The following is a 9437-nucleotide window of genomic DNA, read 5'->3' as shown; positions in this document are numbered from 1 at the left end:
CGAGAGTTTGTTGGTGGTGAGCTCTTCTCCATTACGAAGAATTCAGCAAGTTGCCTTGTGTCTGGATGTGGTTACTCATACACACCGAAGCCCAGCGCAGAACTTCACTCAAAGCCGTTATGTGATCACCTGAAAAGACGACATGCGGAGGAATATAAGAAACTCCTGGACAATGCCAAAAACAATGCGTCTAGAAAACGGGAGAGAGAAAATATATCTAATTATTTTGTCAGTACGATTAGCGAAGATTCGTGTGCAAAAAGAAAGAAAATGGAAGTGATAGAATACGCAATGAGTAAGCAAGAGATGCAGGGACTTGTCGTTGAAGCAGTTACTGTCAACGGATTGCCCTTGTCTGTTTTAGAAAAAACAGCCATGTCAAAGCTTATGGGTCCCATTGCAAACAAGCTTGGTGTGTCATTAAGTCAAAGAGCTGTTCGGTTTCTGACTCTTGAAGCCGCAGAAAAAAAAGACTTGAGTTAAGGACTGAGTTCGATAAGCGCTTGGTTTGTGTGAAGTTAGATCTCTGCACCCGACATGGGCGTCATTTCCTTGGAGTGAACGTGCAGTCTGATATTGATGGCAAATTGAAAGTAGTGACAGCCTCCGTAAAGGAAATGACACAAAGGGCAACAGCTGAAGAGATCAAATCAGTTTTGCTAGCTTGTATGAATAAGATTGGAATACAAGAAAAACAAATTTACTCGTTAACCACAGATAACGGATCAAATGTAATCAAAGTAGGAAAACTGATGCAGAGTGATACACAGGTGAAGGAAGGAAACAGTGAAGAAATTTTGAGTGACAATGAAGAAAACGATGATGAACAAGTATTGGAAGTTGCTGAAAATAAGTTAGATGACTTAGTAAATGACATTCACTTAGCAGCTAAAAGTGTTACATCTGTAAGGTGCGCTTTATACACCATGCAACTCTGTGTGCATGATGTTCTGAAACAGACAGTGTAAAACATATCTTATGTAGGGTGCGGAAAGTGGTGAATAAGACGCATACACAAAATATGCGCTTAATATTCAAGAACAGCTCCATATCACTTCCAAAACTAGACTGTGAAACAAGATGGGGCTCAACGTATGATATGTTGGACAGTGTCCTTGAAAAAAGTTATTCTTGAACCAAATGGGCCTAGCTAATGAATCTTTACTTATTTTAGAGGAAGATTGGGAGAAAATAAGTGACAACAGAAGCTCTGAAACCACTCCGTGAGGCTACATGTGCACTACAGATGAAAAATCTCACAGCTGGAGAATTCCTTGCTCAGTGGGTTAAGTGCAAAGTTGTTTTGGAAAGAAGCACTGCAGTTACAGCACCACTTCTCCTTCGAGCCATGGAAAAACGGCAAGATTCTCTGCTCAGGAACCCTGCTTTCCTATCTGCTGTGTATCTTGACAGAAGATATAATGTTCTCCTCACCGAAGAACAGAAGGAAATTAGTCAAATACATCTTGGACTCTTGAAAAAAAATTAAAACTATTTCTTCTACTAGTACTATGTCGTCAGTCTCAATGCTGGCAAAAGACGATTCATTCACGAGCGGCGATAGTGATGGTGAAGGTGACTCAGCACTTGGGTCAGTAGATATTGTAGAGCAATTACTCCGAGTCAGTGATGTAAGCAGAGCAACTGATACCGCAAGCAAAGAGAGTGAAGTGGCTGAGCATATCAAAATGTTCGCCAAAGCTCCACGTATCAGTAAAAATGAGTGCATTTTCCAGTGGTGGCATTATCAACAAGAAAGTGCACTAAAAAATATTGCTGAAGTAGCAGTTGCTCTGCCTGTCACTCAAGCGAGCGTAGAGCGCACATTCTCTGGGTTGCGCTATATTCTTAATGATTTAAGACTAGGTCTAAAAGAGGATATTGTTGACGCTGTAATGCTATTACGCTGCAACACATAAAACTGTATGAATGCCTAATACTGTATAACTGGACCAATCTTCTTGAAGTGGTAGTAGTAGTGGTAGTAGTAGTAGTAGTAGTAGTAGTAAAAGTGCCACGTTATGTCTATATGAACTGCAGTGTAAAAAAAAAAAATAGGTACGGAAACAGTACGAAATTACGGTACGATTAAATATCGTACTAGTACGGTACGGTATGAATTTTTAGGTACTGTACGAAATTACGGAACGGTAAAAATGCGTGGTACGAATTACGAAAAAGCAAATCGAACCGTACCGTACTACATGCCCTGGCTCTGGGATCTCCTCTACACATTCCGGCGCATTAAAAATGTTGTTGGCCCTTATTTCTCTTTCTTTAATATTATTAAGTCTCCAAGTTTTACTAATTGGATCTTTTTTTATTGTTTTCCAATTTTGCAACCTTTTCTTATAGGTCTGCTAGTCTATGTTTCAACAATTTATTTCATATTTAATTTCTGGATTTCATTAGAATATAACATTATCCTCTGTCTTACATCAATCGCCTTCTATTAAAGGCATCCTCTTCACCAAATATCTTCTTTCCACAGTATCCTTATCTTTATCTCGCCATCTAATTCTCTGGCGAGGTGTTGTCACCTAGCATATATTCGTGAACGAGGCTGATATACAGTAGCTGATCTTGTTATATTAACTTCAACTTTTCGTTTGTTGAAATTCAACTTGTGCGCTATGGCCAAATATCAGCGCTGATGCCTTTATACTCTATAATCATTTGCAGGTAGGGGAGACAGCCATCTCTCTCACCTGCCATTTACTTCATATCTCGGACCTGATAATTCTCTCTATATCGAAGGGGGGGAGCACTTTTGAAAGAGTAAATTTCCTTCTAGTTTGCTTCTTTCGCTTCCTTATCTACTTCCTTATGAGAGAGAACTCGGCACAAATGAAAAGTTTTGTGCCGAGGCGAAATGTAAAAGAACATCTCTTGAGGTTTCTGAACTAATGACTTCCAGGAGTATGACATATGTTTCATCCTTATTTTCCGAGATAAGTTGTAAGATCTTGGCCAATGCAATCCTTATTGCATAAATAAATAAAAAGGCACAGTCAGACAACTTATCAGAATATAATTCATCCTTATCGACCATAAAAACACTTGATGCCATTTCCTTACTTCGAGCAGTCAGTAAATACCTTCCCATGACCTTTGTGAACAGCATCATGGTCAAGATAGTTTGAATTGATCTTCTTTGTGGGATTGCAATTCTTTGTGGATATCTTTGACCATATGGATAATTTGGGTATGACCCAGGATGTAACTCAAGGAATTGTACTTCCTCAATTTTCTGCTTATAGAGAGAAAATCATCATCTTACATTTATTCCAGCTGGAAAAGACTGATAGTCTTGGCACTCTGGATCCCTCAGAGTTTCTAGTATTCCATAGGATGTCGAAAAGGAATCACTGGGCCAGATTAAATTTTAATCAAGTGATAACACTGAAATATCTACATGAATGCTTTCAACATAAGATTCAAAATGCACCCGAGCACATTCTAAGGGTTATGTTTGGTAAAACATCCAGTATTCCAAATTTAGTTATGAATGCAGAAAAATATACTTGGCAGCTATATTCAAGATTCGATCAGACAACATCTTACCTGCTCCCCATCAGAAGGCCAGTCATGAATGGTGCGAGCAAGGGACAGTGACAATGCCCTAGCTTAGACTAACTAGGACCAACGAGGGCCAGGTAATGGCTCCAAATGATACGGCAGGAAAACTTATAAGCTCCTCAAAATATGCTAGTCTTGCCTCAAAAGGATGGTCAGATTGCAGACTCTACAAGAAGCTATTGAGCTTGAGCAGGCTTTAACCCCAGTCCAGCCATCCCCAGTCATGGACGTTTCAAATAGGCTACTTCAAACAGAATCAACTTTAAAAACATTTGAAAGGTTCTTACATTCAATTTTAGGGCATTCACAAATATAGATCTGGTGAGTTTACATTTGAATATACCACAGACCTTATTTTACGAATTTCCTTTCCTTAAGATGAAATGGTACTTTTAAAATTTAAAGTTGTTACTGCTTCATTACATCTACAGTTATTGAATTATAGTGCCACCGTCGGTGCAGAAAATTTAAAACCATGCCCACCTGCCCAATTATTAATGATATTGATAGACATCTGTGAAGGCTTAACGGCTGATAGAACATCGTTGCTTGTAGCATACTGCAATATCCTTAACAGACAGAGAGTTCTTTGAATAAGAAGAAACTTTCACTGCAATGTTATCTATAGATATGACAAAAATATAACACAAAGAGTAGCCTACTTCCCTGGGGAATTTATTGTCCTGAACAAAAGGCTTAGATACCGTGTTCCAAACTCTCACTTTTATGAATATGCCCAATACAAAAGAATCCTTGAATCTGACAAAGTTACTTGTAACACCCATTCAATATAGCTCTTTAATTATACTATTTAGCCACAAAAAGTTATATGCTTTCACAAGATCAAAGGAAATGCGAATTATTTGACAATGCTTAGAAAAACCTTATTGAATTTGGTCAGATAGTCTAAGCCAGGGATAGGGAACCTACGGCCTTGAGGCCACATATGGCCTTCTGGACCATCAAGTGCGGCCTTTTACGGCCTTTGATATATGAACAGTATTTGTAGTATATTTCTGCTTTGACACTTTATTTTGTGTGTTTAAAATCATTCTACTGTATGTACACACATACAAATATGTACAAACAGACAATAGGAAAGTTGTGTTCAGTGATGTACCTCCTAGAGAAAGGAAGCTGTTTTTCCTTGAATTCAATGAATCCTAACTTAATACTACTAGCAGTTTTTCCTTGTCAGCTACAACAGCTGTTGCAGTGAGTGAGTGATTTAACGTATGATGGACGAGAGAGTTCCTGTTTTGTCCACCTCCTCACTGTCATCTATGTTAGTTTTAGCCGAGTCAACAGGTTCTAGATTTTTAGCATCAAAATATTTTTTTTTGCTTTCATTGATGAGATTTGATTGTATGGAAAACAGCTTCCCTTAGGTAACCTTAACGCAAGGATAAGAAGAACAAATATTTTAACAACTTCAATAAGCAATGTCACAAAGGAGGACTAAATTTTACTTCCTTATTATAATAAGTTATGCACTGATGGCGTTCCAGTTATGATGGCTAAAAACTAGGGATTTATTGAACATTTTAAGAAAGCAAATAATATATTTTTTTTTTCAATGAAAATAGCTAAGTGTGTTTAAACAGATACGATTTTCTACTGGGATGTTGCATTTTTATGAGATGTGATTGTTTAAAAAGTACCTACTGGCCAATATGAAATATTTGAAAAGATTATATTGTTGATATTTAAAATCTATCTTTTCCAAAAGAGTAATGTATTTTATTTATCGCTTCAATACAAAAAATCTACTTGCTTAACTAAATTAATTTGAAAATGACATGCTTTCGATATTATTCATTTACTTACGGTAGTTTGAAAACTACCCAAACTTGAATGAGATATTCTAAAATTTAGTTTTCAATATAATTCATTTACTGATTACTTGTATAAAAAGTACTTAATTCAAATATTTGAAGTTGTAATGCTTTAAATTTTTATAAACCTGTCACTTTTTCTTTAGATTACTAATGAATCACTTGGGGGATAAAATAACCAAAAAAATTTTATGCGGCCTTAAGGAGCATCGAGGAATTGCAAGATGGCCTTCATCCAAAAAAGGGTTCCCCACACCTGTTCTAAGCAATGCATTTAATGAGGGTTGGATCTTCTGAAAACCAAACAGGCATGGTGATGGCAAATCTTTGAATGTCAATCACTTTTAATCATTTAAAAATTGGTTAGGGAGCAGGAACAAACTTATCACTTAGCTTTCTAATCTTTTGGTAAATATTTCTCATTGGAGTTCTCAACGGATTCCTTGAACGCAATATAACCATGACTCTCTGGTTTTTCCTTCAACAACGGTACTACTTAGAAAGGGCCCCTTTATACATTTAACAGTGAGAAGTCACAAAATGTAAGTCCACCCAGGTGTAGGTCTTTTTATGTACCAGTAATATTGTGACGTAAACGAAAGGCCATGAAAACTTATTACTGCAAAATAGCTGAAAGGATACACACATAAGCGAGAATCATTCATTTATGCAAGCATTTACCACATGTATTTTTCCTATTAATTGTCCATACAAACCTTTATACCATAAGCTATGATTGACTATTGTCACACAAAATAAACTGGTTTTCTTGATGCAAGTGCCAAAAGTGACTCCATAACTTAACATTTTGTTTCTTTTTTGACAGAAGAAGAATCATTTGAGATAATCCTTCGCAATGAAGTTATATCTCCTAGCACTCCTGGTTGTCGCAGCCACTCAGGTAAACTCTTTATCGATATTCTCTTGGTATGATATAGAATAGAAAGTGTTTTAAACCCATGTGGAAAAAAAGAGGATATTTAGGTAGAATAGGAAAATATTCCATGAAAATGAATGACATTACAAGAGAGCACATCAGAACATACCCACTTATGTGTCTTAATATTGACATCAAATTTTCCTAACCGAAGTAAAATCATCAGCAAAAAATTTGCTTCGACGATTTTTGTAAGGATAATGTTTTTATTTCACAATAAGATTAAGCTTTGGTAGAATTGCCCATGGTATTCAAAAGATGAGGAAAATTAATTACTCATTCAATTTCTTAATTAAAATAAAACCTTTTCAAGTGACAATGAAGACCATTGCCTTTATTATTAGACTTTCATATACTGAAATCTTTCCAGTTACCTGGTGCTTTGAATAAATCGTATTTTCTACAGTAAATTATCCAAATAATACTGATAGATAACCGAACAAGCAGTTACACCTATATCTGTGGGAGTTGTTCTCAACCTTTATAAGGACAGGACGTTAGAAAAACTAATCAATCGAATTTTCCACAGAAGTAATCTAAAACTTTCTTCTTTTCCCACTTCCTCAGATTAATGTCAGTCATGGCAACCTTGTTGACGTCATCCAAGGTGGAATTCCTCAGGTAATTAACTGGTTAATGAAGTTTTGCTTTTCCTAGATTTAATATTCATAACACAATTAAGTTTCTTGGATTTTCGTTAGAATTTTTCGTCTATCATGTTTAGAAATATGTAGCGTTTTTTGAAGTCTTATGAAAGTTACATTAGAAAACTAGCTCAGAGAATATCGAGGTATCATCATCGAATGTTTTCGATATTTAAATGTAGTAGACTTTATCAGGACACAAATTTCGGTAAGGGATTTTCGTGATAAAATCATTTATTTCACAGCAAATGTTGCGTGTGCTTTATCTGTATACAGTAATTAATTCATGATTACATATCCAAATGTTCATTAACAAATAAACTATCATAATCAAACTAGCTACACATGAAGGCCGAATGAGATGTGTATATCATCATTATGTCGATCTATCCTGACCAGGATGGTAGATTGGGTTGGTAACTCATGTATTCATCCATCAGGAAAGAAGAAAATCTATTGCAATTTTGTCTTACATATGAAATGCAGATTTAGGTTTTGTTCTTGGAATCTGTATCATATACCTTAAGTCAGTAATTTTACACTATCTGGAAATTTTACACACTCGTGTACATATATACATAAGTGGGAAATAATAAGTAAAAGATTGGGTGCATTACTAAACTGACAGCCAAGTACACACTCTAAAAGACATTAGGATAAGTGCACACATCATATAATGAATCTTACATCATAAAAATTAGTCACAAACTGAACAATTTGAAATGTGAAAATATCATGTCCAGAATCATTATAGTTACAAATATTTCTGTTGGCAGAGACCTTGAACATGACATTCATGAGAGTAGAGGAAATGTGAAGGGCTGATTTCCAGAAAAACCACAAATATACGATATAAGAAGTCGATTAATAAAGAGATAAGATTAGTTATTGCCCTTTACAAAGGCAAATGATGGCAGCTATCACAAAAAGTAGCATCCATCATCTTTTTTCTAAATCATATCTTTTTTTCACATCCTCAGATCAATTTCCTTGGTGGTAAGCTTAAGCATATATCGCGTCTTGGTAAGCCTAAGCATAAACTGAGTCTTGGTAAGCCTAAACATAAACCGAGTCTTGGTAAGCCTAAACATCCACTGATGGATTTTGGTCTTGGTCTTGGTAACCCCATCTGGAGTAATCCTATACCTGCACCTGCTCCAATCGCCCAGCACGTACTTTTCAAGGTAATCAACATTTAAATCATTGTACTATCATTATCAATATTATATGTCATTTTAATCTCTCTGACAATATCAAGTTTGTTTGTTTAAATCAACTCATCTCCATGGCATAACAAGGGTCTTTTTGCGTGAAAATATGAGGTGTAGTACAGGGACACTCTCCCAAAAACCAAACCTGAAATCTAAAGGTTTGAGTTCCGTGTAAGTATGATGACCCTGGCTCATCATACCCTGCGGTTTCAAGTTCTTTCCTAAGTGTAGTCAGTTTTCAAAATGAACTTTGATGATTATTATTTGAAATGATAAAAGTAATCGAAATAGAAACAGGATAAAAATTGCGATATATATTCATATCTATTTCTTTCAATTTAAAGATTATATCTGAAGAACTGAGAGACTTGGGCTTCTCTCCACAGGCGAGGAATTAAATATTTGATGGATGTTACACTTTCATTCTACAGTATTGAAGGAAAAAAGAAATTAAACCCTTGTTTTAAACAAACTTAATGAAAAAATAAAGGAAAATTCACATAATATACTTTACTGTACTGTATATGTTTCGGCTAAAATCCATTTAGGAGAGAAACAGTTGCATAACTGATTCTATTTCTGGAATTTATGTAATGCAAACATTATCTCAAAGCAAAATATAATCACTATGCCTTGTGATGGCCAATCTGGACGAACGAATGATGCGTTTTATCAAATAAATTTCTGTAAAATTCCTTTAAAAATTTATCGACATCATTGAACTGATTTAGGGAAGACTCTTACAAATCAACAACTATGAGGGAATATTTTCTCACATATACAAATGTTCAACTTAGAATAGTATAATTATTTCCGAAACTTTCCTCTTTTCACTTTGTATATAATACCTTCATTTTTTTTTCTTTCAGCTTCAGCAATTTTAACTCAGAATTGAGAGCTTTGGAGCCATAGACCGCTATGATTCCCGTTAGAGGCCAGAATCTTTCTCAGATGTCTGATTATTGCATAAGCAAAAATTGTACTAGATTTTCACTACTACGTTCATGATATTAGGTTTTTTCGTAACAGACAATTAAAAACACCATTTTTCTTCACTTCCATCTGTTGATATATACAACTACCTATATTCTGATATTTTACCTAAAGACTTAACTAATCTGTATTTGCTCATTAGCTAATTCCTACATTTTGTATTACAGTTAGTGACTTCCAACAATAGTTAATTGAATCAACATTCAAACATAATTGCTTTTTCAGTATTCGATTAGTC

General features: G+C 35.3%; 1 pseudogene; it reads left to right on the top strand.

The window, feature by feature from the left end:
* LOC137647347 (uncharacterized) overlaps positions 1-968 on the top strand; it is a 980-nt pseudogene extending 12 nt beyond the window's left edge.
* Positions 969-9437: the final 8469 nt, after the last annotated feature.

Source organism: Palaemon carinicauda, chromosome 9 (genome assembly GCF_036898095.1).
Source record: "Palaemon carinicauda isolate YSFRI2023 chromosome 9, ASM3689809v2, whole genome shotgun sequence".
In the NCBI taxonomy this organism is placed as follows: Eukaryota; Metazoa; Arthropoda; class Malacostraca; order Decapoda; family Palaemonidae; genus Palaemon; species Palaemon carinicauda.
Note: the sequence above shows the minus strand (reverse complement) of the source record. Positions and strands in the feature narration are given on the sequence as shown.